This window comes from Sardina pilchardus, chromosome 11, assembly GCF_963854185.1.
Source record: "Sardina pilchardus chromosome 11, fSarPil1.1, whole genome shotgun sequence".
NCBI classification, from domain to species: domain Eukaryota; kingdom Metazoa; phylum Chordata; class Actinopteri; order Clupeiformes; family Clupeidae; genus Sardina; species Sardina pilchardus.
In genome coordinates, this window is record NC_085004.1 from 31,950,816 (window position 1) to 31,963,685 (window position 12,870).

A 12,870-nucleotide genomic window follows, 5' to 3' on the forward strand; every position below is an offset into this window, starting at 1 on the left:
CCTTACTGTATGTAAGCGCTGCTATTTCCAGTAGGCATGGCAGGTGGATAGTATTATTAGTGTCGTGCCTGTGCAGGGGTCTGGAGCGCTGCCTCTGGATCAGCTGGCTGGGGCAGCGTGAGGGCAGCGTGAGGGCAGACCTCCAGACCTCCAGACCCCAGCGCAGGGCACAGGGTGGGGGGGGGGGGGGGGGTGGGGGGGGGCACTAGCCCACAACACTGCTGACTGGAGGCGTCAAATGAAAACAACTCAACCCAAAACAAACAGGTGTTGACAGGAGCGCTGCTAGTCGGAGGCCGAGAGGAGAGTGTCTGGTCTGGGGAACTGGTTTGGTCTTGTTCCACCCTCCCCTCATGGATGAGCAGCCCTCCACCTCCCAGATAAAAAGTGTTTGCCTTGCGTGTGTGTGTGTGTGTGTGGCTGTGTGTGTGCTTGTGTGAGTGAGTGTGGGTGTGCATAACCTGCAAAGCTGGCAAAGGGGAAGCTGGCACTGGGTGAGAACAGAAGCTATCACAAATGTCAGCTGAAATCTCAAATCATGTGCAGTGTTGCTTACACAATGCCAACTTCATAGGCTTGACTGATAAAAAAAAAAACTTAAAATGATACTTAAAATATCTAATTGCAATTTTTTGACAAATATTGCAATGGCTATTCAATTTGTGATATATTTTTGAAAGTGAGATTCAATGTTCACCAAAATACATGAAAAGAATTATGAAATACTTGTTTGCATACTCTTATCCTGTTGGGCAAGACCAGCGCTAGTACATTCCTTGTCCTGCTACATGTGATGCTTGTTCAGATGTCGCTCATTGTGTTGCCTTGGGACGTAGCAACTGCTCGACGACGGTTTTGCACAGTAGGCTACCTTTGTTTGATCATCACTGGTAAACCCCACACTCACAAATAATCGTGAGCTAAATGATTAATGGCAGCCTTGGCGATTTGCTAATTGCGATTTCGATTAAAAAAACATTTAATCTTGTAGCACTGCCAGCTTGGATGTACTCCTTTCCCACCGATCTCACATGTCATGGGTGCATGGAGCCAGGTCTCTCTCTCCCCAGGTCTCTCTCTCCCCCCAGGTCTCTCTCTCCCCAGATCTCTCTCTCCCCCCAGGTCTCCCCCCCCCCCCCCCCATGTCTCTTGACCAGATAATGTAGGTCTTGTTTGGCTTGGAGCAGGGAGGACATAATGCTGTTGCTGCTTAGGGCACCCGGCCATAAGATAAGCTCATTGAATAATCTGCTCTCACAGCAGACACACAATCAGGCCCCATTGTTGGGGTTTCTTACACAACTAAATCCATAGATTTGCAGCGCACAGCAATCCACTCAGGGCTGAAGTGACCCATGTCACCAGAAAAACAGAGAGGGAGAGAGTCAGAGCAAGACCGAGAGAGGTAGAGATACCGCTAGCGAGAGAGAGAGAGAGAGAGAGAGAGAGAGAGAGAGAGAGAGAGAGAGAGAGAGAGAGAGAGAGAGAGAGAGAGAGAGAGAGAGAGAGAGAGAGAGAGAGAGAGGAGGGGGATGATCCACGCCGGGCGGCCTGATAAGAAATCTGTTTGGCAATCAAGCCAAAACAAGAAAAATGTATCTAATTGTCCTGTTTATTTGGGATAATCTCATAGCACTTACAAGCGGGCAGCTCTGCCGTGAACAGTGGGAAGGCAAACCCAGTGGCAGGTCAGTGGCAGAGCGCTTACGTACGGCTCCTCTAATCTCCCAGAGAGCCTGTGCTCGTTAAAGCTTCATCGGGGGCACGGGATGCTCCATATACGGTTTCCTTCGCCGGTCAGCTCACGGGCTCTGGCGGCGGGAGAGTGGCGGCCAATGTCGCTCACACGGCAGATTCAATTACAGTCACGGACGTCAGCCGCCAGCCAACTGACTTCAATTCTCTCCCTCCCTCCCTCTCTCTCTCCAATCTCTACACTCCCAAGAGCGCAGGGCATTCGAATCCAGTTAGGCCAGATCATACAGTGCCTGTTGCCACAACACAAAGCAATGCATGGAGGGTAATTACAGCAAGCCAAGGGCTACTGGCAGTGAGAGGGCCCTCTCTGCAGAGGGCAACCATGGCTTAGCCCAGAGAGGGTATTCCAAAGTCAGACCTCACACAGCCTCCATATTGAATGTCAGAATGTCAGAAAGAAGTGATTTCAGCATGTGGGCCCGTTCATTATGCCAGAATAACACAGATTCCCTTTTGCTGAGTGTGTCTGCCGGCATGCCGTAGCTAACAGAACAGAGGAGCTGCTGACACAGTATGCCAAGTATGAATTCTGACAGGCCCCTGGAGCAGGACACTGAGGACACGATGGGACACGATGGGACACGATGGGACTGGGCAGAGCTGGACAGAGCTGGACAGAGCTGGACAGGACGGGACACAGATGAGAGGTTCACATCTGTGAGCTCATGAGGCTCTTGCATCATTGGTGCCACAGATTATGTGCAACTCCTACATGGAAAAGCTGCTTACGGCCAGCACTGAGATGAATTTAAACACAGCGTGTAGAGACCGCCACCCCTACGAACACACACACACACACACACACACACACACACACACACACACACACACACACACACACACACACACACACACACACACACACACACACACACACACACACACACACACACACACACACACACACACACACACGGCTTATCATTCACTGGCCTCATATTAATACAGAGCAGGACTCTTACATAGGCACACTGCTCAAACAGATGATTGTGTGATTGCACAGGTCAAAGGTTAACCTAAGCCGCTTGCTTATTAAACCCTCTCTCAGGTGCTGTAGCAGGACTATTGCTTCATCTGAGAGCGCTGTTTATATACCCGCACATCATGATTGTTTAGTGCCAAGGACGGGCACTAATCGATAAGCCAAACAGTCACAAACAATTCCCTGGCCCACTAACCTACAACTGTTGCTTGTTTCTTTTGTTGACATTTTGAGTCAATATCACTTTTATCTGCTCTGATATGAAGCAATATGCATCTCCCCGAGCCGAGGACCTCATCTACCGTCCCATTCAAGCAGAGTGCCGAATTGGGCTCCATCATGGAGCCACCCTGGGAGCTGGGGAGGGGAGGGCAGAGTCCAGATGCAGACATTAAGGTCCAAATGACCACGACTGTTGCACCAAACACACTCTTTGCCAGGAGACTTTTTAAAAAGTGGGTCATTCCAAGAGCCGAGCAGAGTGCTTCAGGTTGCGCTGTCTGTCAGGGAATGTGCTAGAGGCCCTGACCTCCGACCTCCGACCTCAGCTGCTCCTGGCTTTCCAGGAGACACAGTCCCACGAGGACAGGCTTCCAGGATGGGAGGACGGTCGATCCATAGAAGAGAGAGGAAGAGTGAGGGCCCACAGCTGAGGGCTTCAGCATGGACTAAACGACACCCTCTGCCTCTCTTTCACAAACACACTAAACCCCATAATACGCCCTGTTCCACCGCGACAGCCACCTCCCCCTACCCAGTTCTCCTGAAAACAACAAAATAGTGAGAAACCCACAGAGCCTGGAGGCCTACAGGACAAGCAAGGCAACAAGACTCCCTTGTGAGGCAATGTGGGTTCGGGTGGGGGAGTGTGATGTGGGAGCGGTGCGGTGCGGTGGAAAGGATAGCCGGGCGGAGTATTCAGCAGAAGGGCGGTGCCGAGGTGGAGAGGGCCATTACTCATTCAGCACCAACCGACACCTTGAGAGACAGGACAGAGAGAGGAACTTGGGTCTCAATGGGCCCATTGAGAGCTTCATAAGCCCGTCACTGAAGGGTCAATTATCAGCCTACACGGTCTCATTTAAAAGCAAGATATTGTCAGGACCAGCCACATTGACCATCAAGTTAATTAGATACTGGAAAAGAAACCTGGCAATAGTAAATACATTTGGCCTCGCAAAGCAAAACTGATTGTTTCAGCAAAACTACCCTGGTGCCTGCTTTTATTGTTACATTTGTTATTTTTTAATACTTCTAAACTGCTGTTTGGCCATGTTTTGCCAAGATTAAGACGGCTGCTTCTTATGCTCTTACGACAGTTGGTTGACCAAACAATTTAGACAAGAACTTTCACAATATAACTAGCTCATGTGTTGAGTAGGAACTTTGCAATAAATCAAAATAAACAGTTAAACTCTTTCTAGAATCTTCCCAGTCAATCTGAACATTATATAATACAACATAAAGATAAGTAAATCCTGTGCACTCCATGCATATTTTTTTCAGCACATTTATTAGCCAAACGTCATTTTATAGGACCAGAAAAATATCAGCAAATAAAAAGGCCTCCAAGCCATAAAAACATTGATGTATTTTTATCACGCCTGTAGAACTACATCCTGGTTCAGATAAAAGCATACTGCATCTGATACTGCACATTTCAACTATGCAGCTGATTAAAGTGGGAGGCAAGTGGTGCATGCCATGGGTTCAGGCACAGCTCCAGGTGTCAGGAGAGAAGAGCTCTGATTTATGATGCGAAAAAGGTGCATAATGTCTGCACTCCCTTTGAGGAGAAAAGTCCTTCAATGGTCTTACAACCACAGCTGAAAGAGCTGAATGGGAGAGCTGCTCTCTGTGGAGCTATCCATTAATTCCTTCCCAGCCAGAGTGATGAAAGTGACTTTGGCCATTAGAACAGCTGCAGGCTGAACAGTGAGCCGTGTTGCCGTTATGCGGTTGGGGTGGAGGAGGAGGAGGTAAAAGAAAGGCATCATTCACGGCAGCAGAGGGGGAGAGCACAAGCACACAGGGACAGGGGAGCGCGCTAGTGCTGACGCCACTCCAGTGCCAGGGGGCTCGACGTCTGCCGCTGTGCGTTGACGCTGTACCCTTTTAGTGCCACCTGCTCTCCTGGGCTGGCATTGGCACTGGCACAGCAGCCACGCCACGCACGCCCTCCACAGGATTAATGCGCAAAGCGCCGGCCCATCGTTTGGGGTAGGCCTCTGCCACAGAGGCCGGCATGACCTACATTAGCGTGCGCGGGACAAAGGGGAGCAGAGAGGCAGCTGGAGCCCTGCTCTTTTTAACGGCACACATGATGGAGCGATGCGCGCAGAGACATCACCAGCCCGGCTTCCGCTACATTGGCCATTCCCGTATTAAAGGGGTGGGGGGGGGGGGGGAGGGAGACGGCCAGGGAGGGAGGGAGGGAGGGAGGGAGGGTGAGGGCGAGATAGCGATAGAGGTGAATGGCAATGCAGCTCTCGCCTCAGCACAGACAGCAAGGACAAAGAGCCACTGTAGCAGTCCGCCTGCATACCTGCTTACCCTCCCTCTCTGTGTCCTTTCTTCTGCCTCAATGTGTCATTCCCCCTCCGGTTCCCTCAGCCCTACATTTCTGCCACAGATTGTCCGAGGTGGACCGATCACACCCGACTTTTCCCCCAAGTAAGATGCTCACAGTGAGATAAACATCAATAGGCTCTGTTGGTTCTGAGGTACAGGTGGACCACATACAGTACTAACACACATTCTCTCCCTTCAGCTGGTTCCTCTAATCTTAGCTTTGTCCTGAAGTTCTAATCTTAATCAGGGCTCATCCTCTGACTCCTATGAGCTTGGCTCTTTCAGACGGCCACCGGACAACAGGACACATTCACTCCGTGCCACTTCTGTGCCTAATTAACTGGTAAACAGGTTGAATATGAGGCCAACATAAAACCCTCTGATCAGGGGATCTGTTATCCAAAGTGGATGACGGGGGTGTGGGGTGTGTGTGAGTGTGTGTGTGTGCGCGAGTGTGTGAGGGGGGTTTCCTTGGCAACACACAAAAAATGTTAATGTGTGTGTCAGTTGTGTGGTGTGGTGGCACAGTCATTTGTGCCGTGAGGCTTGGACACTCAGGTTCTGAGTTTCCATGGGAGGGCATGATGACATTGCACAGCAAAGAGTTTATTTAAAGATGAGAGCAGCTTTCTACAGTCTTTCACAGCTTTCTGTACTGATTACTAACAGATAAGGAGGGAGGGCACACGTTTTTAAAAGGCTAAAATAAAGTTACATCTAGGGTGTGAAGCAGTGTTTAGGACATTACACTGAAGCTGTAAACCTACTTTTGAGTCAACTGTTTTCCATGAAAGTACTGAGAGGGTTTGCCAAGAGGCTGTTTAAGAGAGCTCATTAGCTCTGGTGGGAGAAGTAGCCTAGCCTGTGCGCTGCCTAAAAGTTTCCACCTATTTCCTCCTGTCCGTGTTCCAGGCTAATGCCATCTCATGCCGTTAATGTGGCCTGGGATGACCAGGTCATTTGTGTAGAACTCCTAAAGTTTCCCTGTCTTCTGTTTCAGAGCTCTTCCTTTTTACACTCTTCAGGGAGAGGTTGGGCGGGGGTGGGGGCAGACTCAGAACTCACATAGCAACAGGCCCTGGAATCTGATTGGGAGAGAGCCTCTTGCCACAGACCTGGGTACAGTTTCCTGTGTATGGGCCAGCAGAGGCAGAGAACATAATTCCTCCTTCTGCTCCTGTGAACTCAGCTGCTTCTCTGTACCGCTATTGTGTTTTTAAAAGACACAGATGCCCTGGAAACCAAGGCAGTAACTCAAAAGGGGGACGGAACAGAGAGCATTAGGGTTTTTTTCCCCTTTTAAACACATTCTTGAAAAACTGAGAATGTGAGTTAGTTGTGAGAATGTAGAAAGTAGTTGAGATCCCACCGTCACGTCTGAGGACACTTAGCTAAAGCTATTTATCATCCACATGAAGTTCATTAACTGTTATCTTATGCAAGGCTGCTAACACCATTTACATAATTAAACTGCATTGTGGTTTGAGGGATTGCTGTCTGGCAGAGTCTGTGAAATGTTCCTCAATAGCCACATGCACTTCCAGCCGCCCGTGAGACACTGACACTGAACGAATCTGATGTGAGGATGATCAAAAGAGACTTCATCTTGCAATTTGGGATTGGTTTCCTTTCTTAAACTAACCCCGATTTCTACCAAAGGCTAGCTCAGGATTTCTAATCATACAATTTGGCATGCCCTCCATAACAACTGGGGAGTGAATATTTTTAAGGAGTAGAGGAAATAATAGCCCACTTTGCCAGCAATTCAACAATGCTGCTTGAGACAGGCGGTGGACACAAGGACTTTGGAGTGAGGAAGGACTGCAACACAGACAGCCTGGATCAGTGTGGATCGTGTCATTCTCTCTGCCATAACAGGATAAGAGACGCCATGGGAGCTGACTGACAGCTCAGACAAAGGCTCCATATTTCAGGGCCTGCGTAGAGGCTGTGGCTTGGGTGTGGGAACCTTGGAGGGGTGGCCGCCTCGGCCCAAGCCCCCAGTGGGGCTCTGCTTTCCATCCCCTTCACGATGCGCTTCCCTCTCTCAGATTGTTCCACGTCTTAAGCTGTGACCTTTTCCCTGCACCATCACCTCCCAATTATGCTAAACACACTTTCATCAGAAACAAGTGCAGGGAATTGCATAATTCTTCCACCTACTCTTCTGTCTGTAAGCGCACAGTGTTTGGGCAGACATCACATCAACTGATCTTCACAGGAGGTCAGACAGCCTCTAGAAGTGTCATAGAAACCTCCGCTTATTGACGCCAAATTGTTCCCTTGACTAAAAACAAAGAATGGTAAGAAGAAGATAAAACTTCCTCATCCCCTGGGCTGGTCCAGCACTGCAGCTCTCACTTCAGCAAACTGAACTCATTCCCTCTTATGCCCTGGGAGATCAGCCACTGCAAACTCAATCTGTCCAGAGGGGCTGTACATTTCACTTGGCCAGCCCAAAGTCAGGCCATGCTGGAGAATCCTATTTATTGTAACACTAATGCTCATTACATAACTTGCAATCCAGCTCCCTGGTGCAAGGCAGTAATCCTCCCACTGTTCGGCCAGTTTGGTGTGTTCCAGCTGAGGTGGAACATAAAGACCTGAGAGGGGAACTTCGGGATGAAAGGCCAGTCCAGGATCAGAGGGTGCAGGAAGTTGGTCAAGCCTAGAGCAAGACACGGCATGGAGCACGGATGATCCATCAAGAGTCATCCGATTTGATCCACTGGGCCAGTTTAGGTAATGGAATAAAGCCCATTCCCCTGTGCAATTACCGCCAGCTCGAACAAAGTTGATTGCAACACTGAGCAAGAGAGGATAAAGAGATTTGTGTGAAACATGAGTGTGTGTAAGCGGGGGGCCACAGATTTGGGGCGTGTTGGGGCATTTGACCGGTCGGGGGGACCTGCTGTGCACGGCCTTTGCTCAGGAGTGGGGACGGCTAGCGATGAGCCACCTGTTTCCATGCTGCACAATCAGCAATTTCCAAGGCTTGGTCAGCTGGGTCTGTCTGCCCCTGGCAGAGTAATCCACACTGCTGCCAAAATAATCACATTCAGCACTCTCTCCCCGTCTTTCCCCCAGGCCCCCACTCGGTTTCTTCTTCTGTTTGTTTGTTTAACATGGACATCTTTCGTGACTTTGTAGACATGAGTCAGGCCATTTCAACAGGGCTCAAAAGAGCATCCATGAAATCAGTGACATGCACCAGCAAACGCCCAAAGTGCATTGGTTCTGTCAGCTCATCAGATGCAATAAGGGACAGTTGACCTTTATTCTGGCAGGAGAGCGCCCACTGAAGACACCTCACACAGATCTAAGAGGGGTCAGAACCGAACCACACACACTCTTAAAGAGCTTTTTTCTCACAGTTTCTTTAGTGGCATATCATTCAAATCCTTGTGAACTTTAAAAGGACAAGTAACATTGACAACACACACCGTGACCACATGATGCTGTGTCACAGCGGAAAGAAACAAGATGTGAAAGAAACAGGCACCCAATCAATGCTAATGCCAGTGTCAATATGTGTTAAGTCCAACACAACTCATAAATGAGTCCAATTCATGACAATTCTCACCAAAATAAACTCAAAGAGTAATGATTTCGAATCTACAAATGGTTAGCAGTAGCAGTCTTGATCACTTAAGATTCTGTCAACCAAAAAAGCATGTTGCATGCAGAATCAATAAGAGATCAAAATGATTCAACTTCCCATGAATCAACAAATGTCACAAGACAACAAGTGTTTTTCACATTCGTACTTTTGTGAGCGCTATAAATCATGACAATGTCAGCTTAACCTTTCAGTGACAAACAGGAATGGTTTCCAGCTTAAATGCTGAATCCTAAAGTTAACTGCGAATCCCTGTAGGTGTTCATTAACTAAGGCTATAAGTGCTCCATGCAGACATGAAAACATGCAAATAGTTCATCTTGTGCTGCATCAGCTGGCTCGAACACAGTTTAACTATGTCTTTTTGCAGACGTCTCAAAGGTCAACTGTTTGAGGACTGATGTAAACAAAAGTAGCATTTCATCAAACAGTGACCTTTTCCTGCACTGCTGTGTAAGAGCTGAAGTTAATCCATCAGCCATGGTAAACTGCTAGAACTGCAAGGCAATTCAGAGCTGACTTGAAAGGTGACAGAGAACGTCAGTGCCCTCGGGCTCTGTCTAAAACATACACACAGCTGAGACTGAGATGCTATCTGGGGTGGCATGTTGTGCTCAAACAAGAGACTGTGGACTTATGTAACACTAGGCAAGTGCCTGAAGAAGAATGCTGGGGGTCTACTGATACCTCATCTGCAAGACACACTGTATACTGCATCTCGTCATCCCATACAAGTCTGGCAGATCTTGCAACTGTGAAGCTCACCAAGCAGAATGTCTTTGCCCCTCATGCACTACACAGCCACCAACCAGAAGTGGCATAGTCAAGGAGGCTGAAATTAATATAAAAGTAAAAAAATGTGACAAAATGAACTGTGCATGATTATTTGTATAGCTTTTGCGTTTAGGTGATTGTGTTGGTTCATATTGCAATTACGATTGCGAAAATGGTGCCGCCTTACAGCAATCGCCACTTAAACAAAGTGACCCTACTGTCAAAACTTCTGATCTAATCAAAAGTGGAGTGTGGTATGTGGGCTGAGGAGTACTCAACTCAGCTGATGTCACAACTCATGAAAGCTCACAGTTCCTTTTTCAGATACATCTAATGCCATCTCCTGCACCACTGAGAGAGTCAGAAACAAAGTCCTCATGATTAACACTCCTCCCTAAGAGTCTTTCATCATAAACAATCATGAAGAAGATGAATTCAAAGAACTGGGCAATTCAATTTAACAAGAGGAGGTTATGCTAATGTAGGGAGTTGAAAAGAGACCATCTGAAGACAAAAGTGCTTTCCTCAACTGATTCCGCTGAAGTTCCCAAATGCCAAGAACACTTAGGCTACTGCTAAATACATCTGAACTGCAAAATACTTTTTATTTTTCATTTGCAAACAGAACATTGCAAAATGTTTCCCAAAGCCAACCATTTACACTTACAAAAATGGCAAATGCTGAACACTAATCAGAGTTAGCTTCTATAAAACCATGAGAACAACAACATGAGATCTAAAACGATGGCAAGTCAGAGAACTAGAGATTGCACATGGAAGTCATTTAAATGAAAACAGTCAGTCATGCAAGGGGCAGACTTGTTTTCACGTATAAAAAAAAGCAACTCTGTGGCCCTTTTGCTAGATCTATTTCTGCCCCTCTGGGCTGGCAGGGCTGCTGAGCTCCTACTGGTGGCACTGCGGCTGTGTGCTGGTCAGATGGCTGGCACACGCCTGGGCCAGAGCGAGGTGCTGAGACGCTGCAGGCCCAGATGGCCTCTTCTCCACCCGGGGCCATGTTTGCACACATATTCACATAGCGAGTGCGCCAAGCTGCAGGGGCTTCACGGCACGACCACCGCCACACAGGAAGTGATATCATCACCCTGACAGTTCCAGGGAGAGAGGCACGTGCGGTCAAGGCGGACAGGGAGGGGGCGGCATGACAACAGGCCCCTGTTCGTTATGGAAACACATCACTGGGAACAGTTAGAGATGGGCCTCTGTGGCCTCGGGATTTGTCAAGACTTGTGCAAAAACTGCTCCCCCCGTTCTCAAGGTCCAGACCACTGGTACCGCCCAGAACATGAGTAGCTGTTAATGAGCCTAATCACCTTATGCTGGTGGGGTGTCCCTGGGACAACCTGTTAGAACAACAACAGGAAACAGACAAATAACACAATAACTAAACAAAGAGAAAGCCTGACACCTTTTTTCCCCCCTCACACAGTCTTTTGTTTTCTTTCACAGCTTACTGCTGCTACACAGGCAGGTTTTGCTGCCTCCAAAACTATGAGTAACAATGACATCATCTGTTTAACTGGGGACCTCCTCTCTCTCTCTCAACACACACACACACACACACACACACATACAGAATACACGATTTCTCTCTCTTGCTGATGACAAAAACAAGTCTTCACATGGCCCCCTAAGATCAACTGTAACACACACTTCTATGTCCTAGCCTATATGACAAAGGGTGCATGATCACTGTACAACTGGAGCTACTGTTTTTAAGAGCTAGTGAACTAAGAATGTACAACTTGTTTCTAATTGTCACGAGGAAGAACAAGGTCTTTGTTAAGTGTGAGAAAACACATCTGACAAGATAATAACACCCTGAGACTCATTGAAAAACAAGTACAATGTGGATTGTGTATCAGCCTAAGGCAAAACCTAGCATAAATGTTTTCACACCAAGGTAACATAAAAACGTCAAGTGACCATACTGTTAGCCAGTCTGTCCATTCATCTTGTGGACAGACCTGCTCAGTTTCTGCCCTGTTCAGGTTCAGCTGACTTTTCACATTTAAACCTGATAGCCTATAGGAGCAACACAGTCATGAGAAAGGGAGGCTTGCCGTGTGCCCATTCCTGTTCCAGGTGTGGGACAATGGTTCTCCATCTGGATCTCTTGAATCTGTATACAAACTACAGTTTGTTTTGGTTTCACACATACCTTACGTAGGGAGGGGGAAATCAACTACAGGCCCCAGACCTGTGCCAAATTAGTGGGAAACTGCATGGGCCCCAAGTTGGCCAGTGCTCGGTCCACAGCTTGTGAACAACAACACTGCACTGTGAGGCTCCACAGTCCACCAGCACACGAGTACAGAGGGACCTTGGAACAGCACAGCCTGCTATTTCCATCAGAGGAACAGTACCGTGTGTTCCAAATAACAATAGCACCACCAAGCATGTCATATGGGATCTGCTCCAGAGAGTGCCTCCTTTTTTTCTTCTCACTCTCTTTTACTGCAATCACATTTTATTATTAGCACCATGAAATAGAACCGACAGGATCTAATCTTGGGGGTAGTGAGACAGACAGGGGCTGATTCTAAACTCTAGGCTCAGGGCTAGCACTTTGTTTGGCTAGGGCAAAAAACACATGGCAATGTTGCCTAGTAAGGCAATGCAGTTTAAAGCTGTTGTAGAGTGCATGATAGCTATGACTAGAGCATGAGGGTTCAGTCACTGGCCACTATTCTAAGCTGAAGACAACTGAATCCTGCCTTTTTCTTTATGGTCAGATACCATCACAACACCCAACATTCATGTGTAGCCAACTGTAGGTAACAAACATACATTAGAGGTAATGTGTGTTTAGGCCAATCTGTTGATAAAGTAACAGGAATATAAAAAGAAAACAGATATTTACACACAGTCTACAACAGTAAACATTCCAGTCCACAAGACTGGAGCTGTTTAGGCTACTAATTTCTTCACATCACTAATTCAATTACGGGTTACAGAGGCCAGTCAGAATGTTATTTTTCCAGGACAAATCAGCTATATTAGATACATTGCTACTGAAGGATAAGTCAGCACAATTGACATCATATTATAGGATCTTTTAAAATATATTTGTATGTTCTTAAAAAAAGATTTTAGCTAGCCTAAATATCATGACTTGGGCCTACTCAAAGAGTTTACTAGGCTA

General features: G+C 47.5%; 1 protein-coding gene across 1 annotated transcript in view; it reads right to left on the bottom strand.

The window, feature by feature from the left end:
- atosa (atos homolog A) overlaps positions 1 to 12,870 on the bottom strand; it is a 28,618-nt gene that overhangs the window by 14,120 nt on the left and 1,628 nt on the right. The window lies entirely within an intron of this gene.